Source organism: Manis javanica, chromosome 8, assembly GCF_040802235.1.
Source record: "Manis javanica isolate MJ-LG chromosome 8, MJ_LKY, whole genome shotgun sequence".
NCBI lineage: Eukaryota > Metazoa > Chordata > Mammalia > Pholidota > Manidae > Manis > Manis javanica.
In genome coordinates, this window is record NC_133163.1 from 26,876,448 (window position 1) to 26,889,604 (window position 13,157).

Genomic DNA, 13,157 nt, shown 5'->3' on the forward strand with positions numbered 1-13,157 from the left:
AATTCAGTTTCACCAAAATATTTATTTCCTAGTCCTATGACACTAGGCTTTGCTGGTTTTAGTTTCAAAGAGAAGAATGCTTCCATCCAGGAACACAACTATGACTGTATTAAACTTAAGTTGAGACTGCCACCTGGCCACTTTGGGTTCTGAATCAACAGGCAAATAAGGGAGTTACTATTCTGGATGAGGGTGACTGATTGATCCTGACTTTCAAAGGGAAGCTGAGTTACTACTACACAGTGAGGGTAAAGAGGAGTATGTCTGAAATGCAGGGATCCTCTAGGACACCACTTAATATTTCCATGTACTGTGATTACATCAATGGAAAACTACAATAACTTAGTTCAGCAGGAATTTGAAAAGCCCAGACCTTCCAATAATGAAGGTTTAGGTCACCAAACAAGGAACCAGGCCAGCTGAGGTGCTTGCTCAGAGCAAAGGAAATATAGAAAGGGTTGCGGAAAAGATAGTTATAAGACCTGTTGCAGAAATAAGGACTGACAATTATGAATATTTCTTCCTTAATTTGACATGTTTAAATATATACATATGTATTACTGAAATATTTTTGGTTGACTTTTCTTCTTGTCTAACACAAGATAAATTCATAAGAGTTAGTTTTATATCTCAGAATTTAAGTTACAGAATATCAAAGAGGGAATGTGAACCACCTAGAAGAATGAAAATTTCCCCAAGGGGTTAGAGTGTTTTGGTTGTTTGGGATAAATGTTTCATGTTAGATGCAAAATCTCCCTTGTGACCCACCCTGAGCAGAAACATAAGAAAGGGACTCTGGGAAATGTACTTCAGCCTAGTGAGGATGACTTTAGAATCATTACATGGAATTTAAATATAAATAAATCCACTATAAACAGAGAGGAGCCACCAGCAGATGAGGATTTTGTTTTTAAATTCTGGAAGACAATGAACAAACATGAGTGGTAACATATGGAGCAGGAAGAAGCTGCATTCAGAGTGCTGGTGGCAGAAGGAGATACAGTCAAAAAGTGGCTTACTCACAAGAAACCCACAGAAGGTCAGGATTCTCTGTGCCAGGGATGCTGGGGATGGACAGGAGAAAGACTTGGGGCTAAAAATATGTAAATTAAAATCTTTATTCAGAACCATCAACCAGACTTTCCCTAGGCCAACAGTTTCTAAGTTCTTGAATCTGAGGGTCCCCTAGCACTAGCAAAGTTTATTGTTCTATAACGTGAAGCAAATCCACACTACCATACACAGAGGTCCCAATCAGACTTCTCCCACTTTTACATATAAATGGACAATCAAGGAACACTAGATATTTGAGGAATGTCTCCAAAATGAAAGAAGAGATAAAAAAAAAAAAACCAGAACATGAATCTGGAGCAAACAGATAATGTAAAATATAGAAGACAACTTGAAAAAACAATCCTCAAATAATTACCCTTAGAGAAATTCTTATAGGTATAAATGAAGAACAATTTTCTATATATATAAAGAGGGATCAGAACCAGAAGAACTGTAGAAACTTTAAAAAATTCTCCAATGCAATAAAAGCATTAGAAGTCTCAAAACTGGACAGCTACATGCAAGAGAATGAAACTGGATTATTGTCTAACCCCATACACAAAAGTAAACTCAAAATGGATCAAAGACTTGAATGTAAGTCATGAAACCATAAAACTCTCAGAGGAAAACACAGGCAAAAATCTCTTGAATACAAACACGAGCAACTTTTATCTGAATACATCTCCTCAGGCAAAGGAAACAAAATAAAAAATTAACAAATGGGACTACATCATGCTAAAAAGCTTTTGTACAGCAAAGGACACTATCAGCAGAACAAAAAGGCATTCTACAGTATGGGAGAATATATTTGCAAATGTCATATACGACAAGGGGTTAATATCCAAACTATATAAAGAACTCACAAGCCTTAAGACCCAAAAAGCAAATAACCTTATTAAAAAATGGGCAGAGGATCTGAACAGACAATTCTCCAAAGAAGAAATTCAGATGGCCAACAGGCACATGAAAAGATGCTCCACATCACTAATTATCAGGGAAATGCAAATTAAAACCACAATGAGATATCACCTCATACCAGTTAGGATGGCCAACATAGAAAAGACTAAGAACAACAAATGTTGGCGAGGATGCAGAGAAAGGGGAACCCACCTGCACTGCTGGTGGGAATATAAACTAGTTCAACCATTGTGGAAAGCAGTATAGAGGTTCCTCAAAAAACTAAAAATAGAAATACCATTTGACCCAGGAATTCCACTCCTAGGAATTTATCCTAAGAATGCAGCAGCCCCGTTTCAAAAGGACATATGAACCCCTATGTTTATCGCAGTACTATTTACAATAGCCAAGAAATGGAAGCAACCTAAGTGTCCATCAGTAGATGAATGGATGAAGAAGATGTGGTACATATTCACAATGGAATATTATTCAGCCATAAGAAGAAAACAAATCCTATCATTTGCGACAACATGGATGGAGCTAGAGGGTATTATGCTCAGCGAAATAAGCCAGGCAGAGAAAGACAAGTACCAAATGATTTCACTCATCTTTATTTGTTTCTTTCATAAGAACAAAGAAAAAATTGAAGGAACAAAACAGCAGCAGACTCACAGAACCCAAGAATGGACTAACAGTTGCCAAAGGGAAAGGGATTGGGGGGTGGGAGGTGGGAAGGGAGGGAGAAGGGGAATAAGGGCATTATAATTAGCACACATAATGTTGTGGGGGGGGCACAGGGAAGGCAGTACAGCAGAGAAGACAAGTAGTGACTCTCTATAGCATCTTACTACGCTGATGGACAGTGACTGTAATGGGTTATGTGGTGGGGACTTGATAATGAGAGGAATCTAGTAACCACAATGTTGCTCATGTAATTGTATATTAATGATACCAAAAAAAAAAAGCATTAGAAGTCTCTCAGCAAGTACAGCAAAATGAGAGAGAAGAGACAAATATAATCAATCTAGCACAGCCAAAATCCTATTAATGAGGAGTGCCAGAAAGAAATCAACAGAAAAGAAGAGAAAAAATTAATAAAGAAATAGTACAAAGAGATTTTTCAGAGTTAAGGGACTATAAGGGCCAGACAGAAGGGGCCCAGCTCATTAAGTCTTCAATACAATTTATAAAACTAAACAAATGAAAAATAAGCAAAAAAACACTATTAAGTTTTGGAATACTAGCGATTAAAAAAAAGTTTCTGGCAGTAGGGAGAAGGCATCTGAAAAGGAAAAGAAGCTGAATATCACAACAGCTATACAAGGTGACAGAATAAAATAAAACAATGATCCTCAAACCTTGAGGAATAATTATGTCCAACTTCAATAAATGTCATGTAAACAGTTTAAACAGCATGGTATTGTCATAACAATAGACACATAAATCAGTGTAACAGAATAGAAAGCCCAGAAATAAACCCACATATATGGCCAATTAATTTATGACAAATGAGCCAAGGATATATCACGAGGAAAGGACAGTCTCTTCAATAAATGGTGCTGGGAAATCTGGACCAACACATACAAAAGGATGAAAGTGGACCACTGTCTTACACCATACACAAACATTAACTCAAAACGGAGTAGAGTTGAATGTAAGACCTGAAACCATAAAACTCCTAGAAGAAAACACAGATGGTAAGCTCTTTGACATAGGTCTTAAAGATGTCTTCTTGAATTTGACACTGGCAGCAAAAGAAACAAAAGCAAGAATAAACAAGTGATACCATATCAAACTAAAAAGCTTCTGCACAGCAAAAGAAAGCATCCACAAAAATGAAAAGGCAACCTACTAAAAGGGAGAAAACATAAGGGGCTAATATCTTAAAAATATAAAAAACTCATACAACTCAGCAGCAAAGAAACCCAAATAATCCTATTAAAAAATGGGCAGACTAAACTATGTTTTCTATCTTTATCTTGCATCTACCCACCACTTCAGCATTTTATTTAAAAAAATAATAATAATAATAATAAAGGGAGAAATGTGGGATTCACATATAAATCAAGTATAAAAATCAAACAAATATTCCTATTTGACCTGATTGTTTATAGTTCATAATGAGTGATCAAAACCAAAAGTTTTTGTGACGACTGCCCTTGTACTGTTCACCATGTAAGAACTTATTCACTATGTAAGAATTTGTTCACCATGTAAGAACTTGTTCATTATGCTTCAGAAGATTGGAGACTGACGAGAATTAGGCTGGGGGTGGATTAACGATTGTGCATTGAGCATTGACTCCCCTATACAGAATTTTATTGTTGTTAACAACTATTTGATCAATAAATATGAGAGATGCCCTCTCAAAAAAAAAAATCGTATCTTCAGTGTTAAATAAAAAAGCAGAATGGAAAACTTTACATTTCAATCTTGTCTAAAGAAATAACTACTCTTTTCTTTAGATATATTACTCAATAGTGAAAGTCAGGATGATTTAAATTTTTAAAAAAATGGGCAGAAGATCTGAATAGACATTTTTATAAAGATGGCCAGTGGGTACATGAAAAGATGCTCTATATCAATCATCAGGGGAATGCAAATCATAACCACAGTGAGATATCACCTCACACCTGTTAGAATGGTTATTACCAAAAAGACTACAAATAACAAGTGGTGAGGATATGGAGAAAAGGGAACCCTTGTTGTGCACTGTTAGTGGGAATGTACATGGGAGCAGCCATGATGGGTAAGAATATGGAAATCACTCAAAAAATTAAAAATAGATCTACCATATGATCCAGCAATTCCACTTCTGGGTATTTAGGCAAAGAAAATGAAAACACTAACTGGAAAAGATACATGCACCCCATGTTCACTGCAGTATTATCTTCAACAGTCAAGACATGCAAAGAGCCTAAGTGTCCATCAACAGATGAAATGGATAAGAAACTGTGCTGTGTGTACACATATACATACATACATATAAACAATGGGATATTATTCAGCCATAAAAAAGAATGAAATCTTGCCATTTGCAACATGGATGGACGTTGAGGGCATTATGCTAAGTGAATTAAGTCAGACAGAGGAGGACAAACACTGAATGACCTCTTATATGTGGAATCTAAAAATAAATAAATAAAAACCCAAGTTCACAGATACAGAGGACTACTGGTTGCCAGAGGTAGCAGGTGGGGAGTGGGAGAAATGGGTGAACTGTTTTTGTTTTATTTTTTACTTAAATAAATTATAATTTTAAAAATGACTTCAAATTCTATATCCAAATTATTAATCAAGTGTGAGACTAGAATAAAAATATTTTCAGACAAGCGTGGACTAAGAAAACTTATCTCTAACCCACAATTTTTTAGTAAGTTACCTGAGCATGTACTCTGGCAAAAAGAAGCAGTACACCATAAACAGGAAGCTATAAGATTCAATAAACAGTGAATCCAATTCAGGAGGACAGCCAAGGGAAATGTTGGAGTTACAGACACATGGCAGATCTTGAAAGCAAGCAACTAGCCATACAGACCAGGCAAAAGCAAGGAAATACATGAATTTGGAAGAGATCTCCTCAAGAGAAAAAGAAATGATGCTTTTGAAGGAATATTTTAAAGACTTTGCAAGAAGAATGACAACTAGAAATTCTAAAAGAAATTACACTAAAGAAAATGTACTCATAGTCCACTGCTTACCTCTGTAAAGAACAACACTGTTTACTGATTTATCCAAATGTAGTGATATAAGTACATTGGATGGATTGGGTTAGAGAGTAGTGTAAGAACTAAACTTTTATCTACAGAACAGAAGCAAATATACAGTTGTACCTCATTTTATTGCACTTAGCTTTATTGTGCTTTGCAGATATTGAATGTTTTACAAATTGAAGGTTTGTGCAATCCTACCTTGAGCAGGTCTATTGGGGCCATTCTTCCAATAGCATTCACTCACTTTGTGTCTCTGTGTCACATTTTAGTAATTCTTGTGATATTTCACATTTTAAAAATTATAATTATGTCTGTAATGGTGATCTGTGATCAGCAAATACAACTCATTCAAAGCTCATATGGACAGTATTTTTTAGCAATAAAGTATTTTAAAACTAAGGCATTTGATTTTTTTTTTTTTTTAGACACAATGCTATTGCACATGTAACAGACCACAGGATAGCAAAAACCTAACTTTTATATGCACTGGTAAACCAAAAAATTAATTTGACTTGCTTTATTGTGATACTCACTTATTGAGGTGGTCTGGAACCAAACCTACAATATTGCCAAGATATGCCTGTGTAATATCTAAAACGTGTAAGTCAGGCAAGTAGCCACATATTATTTAGTGATATAAAGATAACTATCCAAAGAAACAGCTAAAGAATTAAAAGAAGATGTCAATAGGAAACACATCGAGGATGGCTTGGGGTAGTGGGTGCCTGTTTTTCTTGATTTTTTAAACTATGTGTATAAATCACTTTGATAAAAATGTGAAATGTGTTTCTTTAAAGGATACAGAGAAAGGATTAGCCCTAACCAGAAGAAGGGCTGCTTCTGAGACTACAAGAAAGAAGATAAGGATGGTAAGGTAAGGGGAAAGGAAGAAAGTGAATTTTACTGGGCTTAAGGCACCTTGATTTTCTCAGTGAGGCAGAAAGCTAAATTAAAGATATAAAGCAAAATTAAAGTGTTTGCTAAGACAGAGAAAGCAGCATTAGCATAGACAGTCTATGTAACAGTAGTGAAGGCTTGGCACAGCTGGGCAAAGCAAAAATGAGTTGGCCAGAGATTTATTTGTCTTGAGATCAGAAGGATCTCAACACATAATTACTGAATTGCCACCTGTGGGGCAGGAAAAATAGAAATTTGAAAAGCAAAAAATGACAGGAAAAGGATTTCAGACAGAGAGGAACATGTGTAAAGGCCCGAGGAAAGGATAAATGAAGCAGGAGGCACTAGGTGTGCAGATAAAAAGGAAAAATAGAACATAGCAAAAAGGTTGTAAAAGGTAATGAATTCATTACTGCAAGCCTCAGGCCTGCACATACAATGTGAGGTTTCCATGAAAAGATAGGGTGTTTGCTTTCAGATTAAATTGCTGATCAACAGCTAGAGTCATCACATTATTCTTATTTTAGGGGTCAGAAAACTTCAAACCAACTGAAATATACTTTCAATACTACATATAAATGGCAATTATCAATACTTCACTTTCATATTTTCAAAGTTCAAGGATGTTATGAAATGTTAGACTATCAAAACCTTTTTGAGATATAAAAGTAAAGAGTTTTTAGGACTTTGAAATAAGTATATTAAGAGAGACTCATATTAAAAATATGTACAAAATAAGTCATCTTTACATCAATACAATGAAATACTATGTTCTTTAAACATATAATAAATGTATTTGAAGTAAAGTACAAACAGTATAAATTCACTAAATATAATCATAAATAAAATGCATGCATTGCACACCGGTTGGATGATAACAAAAGTAAACAATATTTGGTGTTTAACTATTTAGAAAACTTTGTACAGTTAAGTATTTATAAACCTCTAAAAAATAAACCCCCTAAAACTAGGTATGAAACCATTAGAGCTTGGTATAAATATTTCAGAATTCAATATAAAAAATATACTCCAAATTCAGTATTAAAATTAAAAAGGCATGAGAAGTACCCTTAAAAAGGTAATGTTTGATTATCACAATATCTACATAAAAATGCTCAAATCAGCAGGCCATGGAAATTACAAGATATTAAATTCTGGAATCAAATTCCTGACCTTTTAGTTTTCATATGAAATAATGCCCATTTTCTAATATGTATAATGGAGATCCTAAAATCAAAATTCCCAAAGAGAAGTAATCACTATAAACAGGAACAACCATGACAAAAGGAAGCATAAAGTAAAACTAGTGTTCACAGTCCCTTCCTAATCCTAGTAAGACAGCTATAGAATGGAAGAGGCCCACATTACCAATCCTAAACCAATAGGAAAGTAAGATGTGACCAATAAGGAAGCCTTGATACTATAGAGGTCAATTTCTCAAAATGGTCAATAGATTAAATCAATGCTCATCAAAATTCGATCAGGCTTTTTAAAATTGACAAGCTGATTCTATGAGTTGTATGGGAAACAGAAAAGGACCAAGATTGGTCAAGACAATCTAGATTAGGGGCCAGCAAACTATGGCTCACAGGCAAAATCCAGTTAAGAGTGATTTTCCATATTTTTAAAGGTTAAAAAGAAAGGAAAAGGAAGAAAACAGTTGAAAGAGACCAAACACCCTCAAAACTTTAAAAATATTTACCATCTGGTCCATCACAGAAAGTTGGCCAACCTCTGATCTAGAAACAGAATTGGAGGACTTACACTAAGATATATCAAAATTTACTATGAAACTACAGTGAGTAAAACATGACACAGGATAGGGACAGACAAATAAACCAAAGGGAGAGAACCCAGAAACAAATCCACATATATAGTCACTTGGCTTATGATACAGGAAAAACCACAAAGTAGTAATGAAAGGATGACTTCAATAAATAGCAGAGGGGTCAATTGGATAACCATATGGAAAATCATAAACTTGACCCCTACCTCACAGCATATATTAACAAAAAAATCAATTCTATATGGATAGTTGATTTAAAAATAAAAGGTAAAACAATAAAAGATGGAAGATAAAATAGGTTAATAGGGTAATTGTTATTTATGGCCTTGGAGTAAACAGAAATTTCTTAAACAGGACACAAAAAAGTATTAACTATAAAGAAAAATACCACTTAATTGGACTACTAAATTAAATCAAGAATTCCTATAAATCAAAAGGCATCATTAACCCTTGTGGTTCTCCTGGGTTCACTAGATCTAACTATAGTTTTTGAGTCTTTTTTTTTTTTAAACAGTTCTATTTGTAAGGATTGACATTTCATGACTTCTTTTCTTACAGGCCTTCTCAAGAACACATAGAAAAAAAAGAAAAAACCTTATATTATCTTGCAACTACCACATAGGTCCACTGGATTCTTTCATAAATATAAGACACATTATGGGATAGTAAGTGATTTTTCCCTTATATCTTAAAACATCTTACAATTTCTTTATCCTAGAAGTATTACTCATCACTACTTATCAATTATCCCCAACTATGCTTAAGAAGATTAAAATATGAAAACAAAAGAATGATGGAAAAACCTAGAAGGATGAAGCAAAACTGAAATAAGCTGTCACACCCCTTGCATTACCCAAAATATTGCTGCCCGCTTTTAGGCTTCACTTAGCACAACTGAGAATTCAGAAATTTTCATTTCCTGACTGTGATGACAAAGAAAAGTGACAGAGAAAGTTGTGTCAATATCAAAAAATAAATGCTGAGATAGCAGCACTCTAGGCTCTAATAAAGATACGAAACTGACCACGTAAATGAAATCTCAGACTCTAAGTCCTCAGATGACAACATCCTAGATAAATATTCATAAAGTTAAGATGAGGACAGAAAGGAAATGTCATCCACTTAATTATTACACAGGAAGGACTTCACATAATATTTTATGGCAAGAAGCTGGACCATCCTGCATTGCAAAAAGAATATGAGAATTATTTCATCTTTTATGATGTTTGCATGCCCAACTTTATTTGACACAGTTTCCTCTCTCAAAACTTTTATTGAAATTTCTAATAAATTATTTTAAAATTTAAAAACTAAAAAGGGTCCACTGGAAAATGATGAAACTTACTTTTCAGGAACACTGAAGAATAAGAAAGGAAAAAGAGCTGCAAAGTGAGAAATAGTCAAGGCAATTGGGACATATAATGGCAAAGAATGATATTTATAAAGTTATATCTATAACTGATACACACAAAGAACTACAAATCAGTAAGAAAAACCATAACCCAATAGAAAAATAGGCAAAAGACTTAATAAACATTTCACAAAACAGGAAATCCAACTGAACAATAATCAAGTGGAAATGAAGTCAAACGCATTCATCACTAGGGAACTATAAATTAAAACCACTAGACATCCACCAAGATTGCTAAAATTTAAAAGTTTAACAATAACAAGTGTTGAGGACACAAAAAAACTGAACAAGGAACACCTGGTGAGAATGTGAACTGACACAACCACTTTGGAAAACATAATACCTATCAAAACAGAACATATACATACCCTATGATCAAGCAATTCCAATCCTTGGTATGCATCCAAACAAAATTAAATACACACACACATATGCATCTGAAGGGACACAGAGAGCATCAAGACACAAGCAGTTTATTTCATAATAACCAAAAAACTTAAATGACCATCAATATCAGAATGGATAACCAGACTGTGGTATTTCATACAATAAAATGTTGCACAGGAATGAGAATGAACAAACTACAGCCACACACACAACATGGGACAAATCTCACAATAATATATGTTAAGTGAAAGATGCCAGACTCAAAAGGGTATATATGGTATGATTCCATTTTTATAAAGTTCAAAAACAGGCAAAACTAATCTATGGCATAAAAGATTGGTATAGTGGCTTTCTTTGGGCTGAGGGAAAATGGGAAGGGACATAAGAGGGATTTCTCAGACACTAGTAATCTCTATGTTTTGTTCTGAGTAGCAATAACATGGTGTGTCTACTTTACGAAAATTCACTAAGCTGTACATTAATGATTGTGCACACCTGTATGTTACCTTTTAATAAACAAGTTTTATTAATGAAAAATATAAGGTTCTAGGAAACCAACACTGACTGATAGTTCATTGGAATAGTAATAGCCTTCTAGAAGACTTGATGGATCAAAGGGAGACACAAACACAAATACATAGTTTCAAAACAGCTGCCCTAGATGTCCAACAATGTGGTATACTATTTACACATGATGCAGTTATATCACTTGACTTTTTGGAAACCTTCAGTTTTTAGCAAGCAGCCTAAATCTGGATTTTGCAGAAACTCCAAGTAATTTACAATACTTTATTTTATAGCATATTCCTGGTAAATTAGTTTGCAATTCTTGTCTTCATACCCATCTTTGTTTAACAAATAAGAATGGTCTTACCATATCAGTTATTCATTCATAGCAAACTATGAATTCAACCAATAAAGGAAATTTACAAGTTCCTTAATAGCGTGGATTACCTCAGTCTCTCTCACTCACTAACCAGCTTTCTATTAATGTTTTTTATTTAGTTACATGGGAGAAAAAAGAAATATGCCTGGAGTAACAGTCATGAACTACACTTCTTATGGGTTAAGTGAGCAAAAGACATACAAGGTTAATAGAAATGACAATGACATAAACTAGATTGGGGAAAGGTTTTTAAAACAAGGTGGATAATGTGAGCAGGATCCAATTCCAGGACAGAAAAAAGCATCCTTATTAAAGATGCAGGTGAAAAAGCTGGGGAGGGATATCTCATACCTCAGAATGATATAATCAACATCCAACAAGATTTCAGCAGACTAGAATTTTGGCCCAAATTTAACTAGATGAAATGTAAAAATTAGGTAGTAGAAGAAGAAAAGAGCAAAACAAAACAAAAACAATTGTATAAGTTCAAGATGAGAGACTTGGCTTAATAACAACTAATGCAGAAAAGACCTGGGAAGCCAAACTGAAATCAAGCTCAACATGAGTCAAAACGGTGAGTATGCTAATCACCACCACCACAAAAGCAGTTTGTTCAGCTATGTAAGTACATTTATAATGAACTTGGTAATAGGTCTGTGGTCCTATGCATCTTAAGTGTCATTCTGAAGGAGATTGACAAACCAAGGCCCTTCAAAGGATAGTGAGCAATACAATAAAGCAGGAGGCAGCTAGAACCAACATCAGTGTGAAAAGAAAGGAAGAAACCTGAGCTTATGTGATGGCAGAGCAGAGTAGGTAAGGGAGGGCCAGGGAGACGAGAGGGTAGTGTTTAAATAACTGCAGGGACAAACTGCAAAAGAGGTATAAGATCATTCATTATGTGCTGCACCAAGAGGCAGAATCAAGTAGAAGTTACAGCAACACATTTAGGTTTAACGTAAGAAACGAACCTTCTAGAAAACTGTTAATATCTTAAGTGACAGTTTTCCTTTTCATGTTCAATGTTCAAGCAGAGGCCATCAACTGCTTGCCATAGGAAGTACAATAGACTTAAAAGTAGATAAGAAGGCCTTGGATTCTAATCCCATCTCAACCACTTACTAGCTATGTCACCTGAGGTAATCTATAATCTTTCTAAATCTCAGCTTCCCTTATTTGCTTCATGAGGTCACTGAGAGGAATAAATAAGGTAATATGTGCAAGATCCAGGATGACAAACTGAAGTGCAAAAAAATGTGAATTGCAATAAATAATTGCTCGGATCCTCCTAGCACTGAAACCTTGAGCCAAGAAAAAACTTAAAACTGGTCCTAAATTTATGAAGTCAAGATTTGGTAGGTAGGTAAATGACAGAAAAAAAAACAAAAAAAAAAAGGAAGGAGGAAATCTATGCTTCATGAGGTGTTAGGAATGTACTTTTCTGATAGCAAATTAGTCACCAGATCTAAAAGGCAACATTCAATCCAGAAGACAAGCAGGAATTCAAATAAAAGATACACATGCCAAATAAATCAAGACAGAAGAATGTATTTTCAATCACTGACAGTACAAGTATCACTGAACCATGGCAATAAACACAGCATTTAACACTCTGGGGAGTTTGCTCTGGGAATCTTCTGGACTGAGCACCCACTGGGTGTAGACTCAGGCTCTACTGTCCCAGTTACACAATCCTGAGCAATTTATCCAATCCTTTTAGCCCCAGTTTGTAAAGGGTATATGTAGGGTATGAACCTGCCTACTTCACAGCCTGTTGAGAAGACTCCATGAGATAATGTACATAAAGCCTTGGGCAAAGCGTCTGGTACCCAGAGGAGTTCATGTTAATTGCCTCTAATCAGCTTTGATTTTGGATGGAGTTTTGTGCCATGTTGTTTTCAGAATTACAAACTTGGGGAACAATAAAAGATGTACTTTGCTTTCAAATCTTGAAATTAAGTCTGAATTAAAAATTATATAGAACCACTGACATCGGTGGAAAACTAACCAACGTACTGACAAGTGGAAAAAGCAAGTTAAAAGACAATATACTAAGTATGATCTCATTTTTACGATATATATATTATAAATTATCTCTATGTGGCAGAGTTAGGCGACCTACTTTTT

The 13,157-nt window shown here is 34.7% G+C and overlaps 1 protein-coding gene across 3 annotated transcripts in view; it reads right to left on the reverse strand.

Moving 5' to 3' along the window:
- Positions 1 to 13,157, reverse strand: part of YLPM1 (YLP motif containing 1) — a 64,952-nt gene that overhangs the window by 36,187 nt on the left and 15,608 nt on the right. The window lies entirely within an intron of this gene.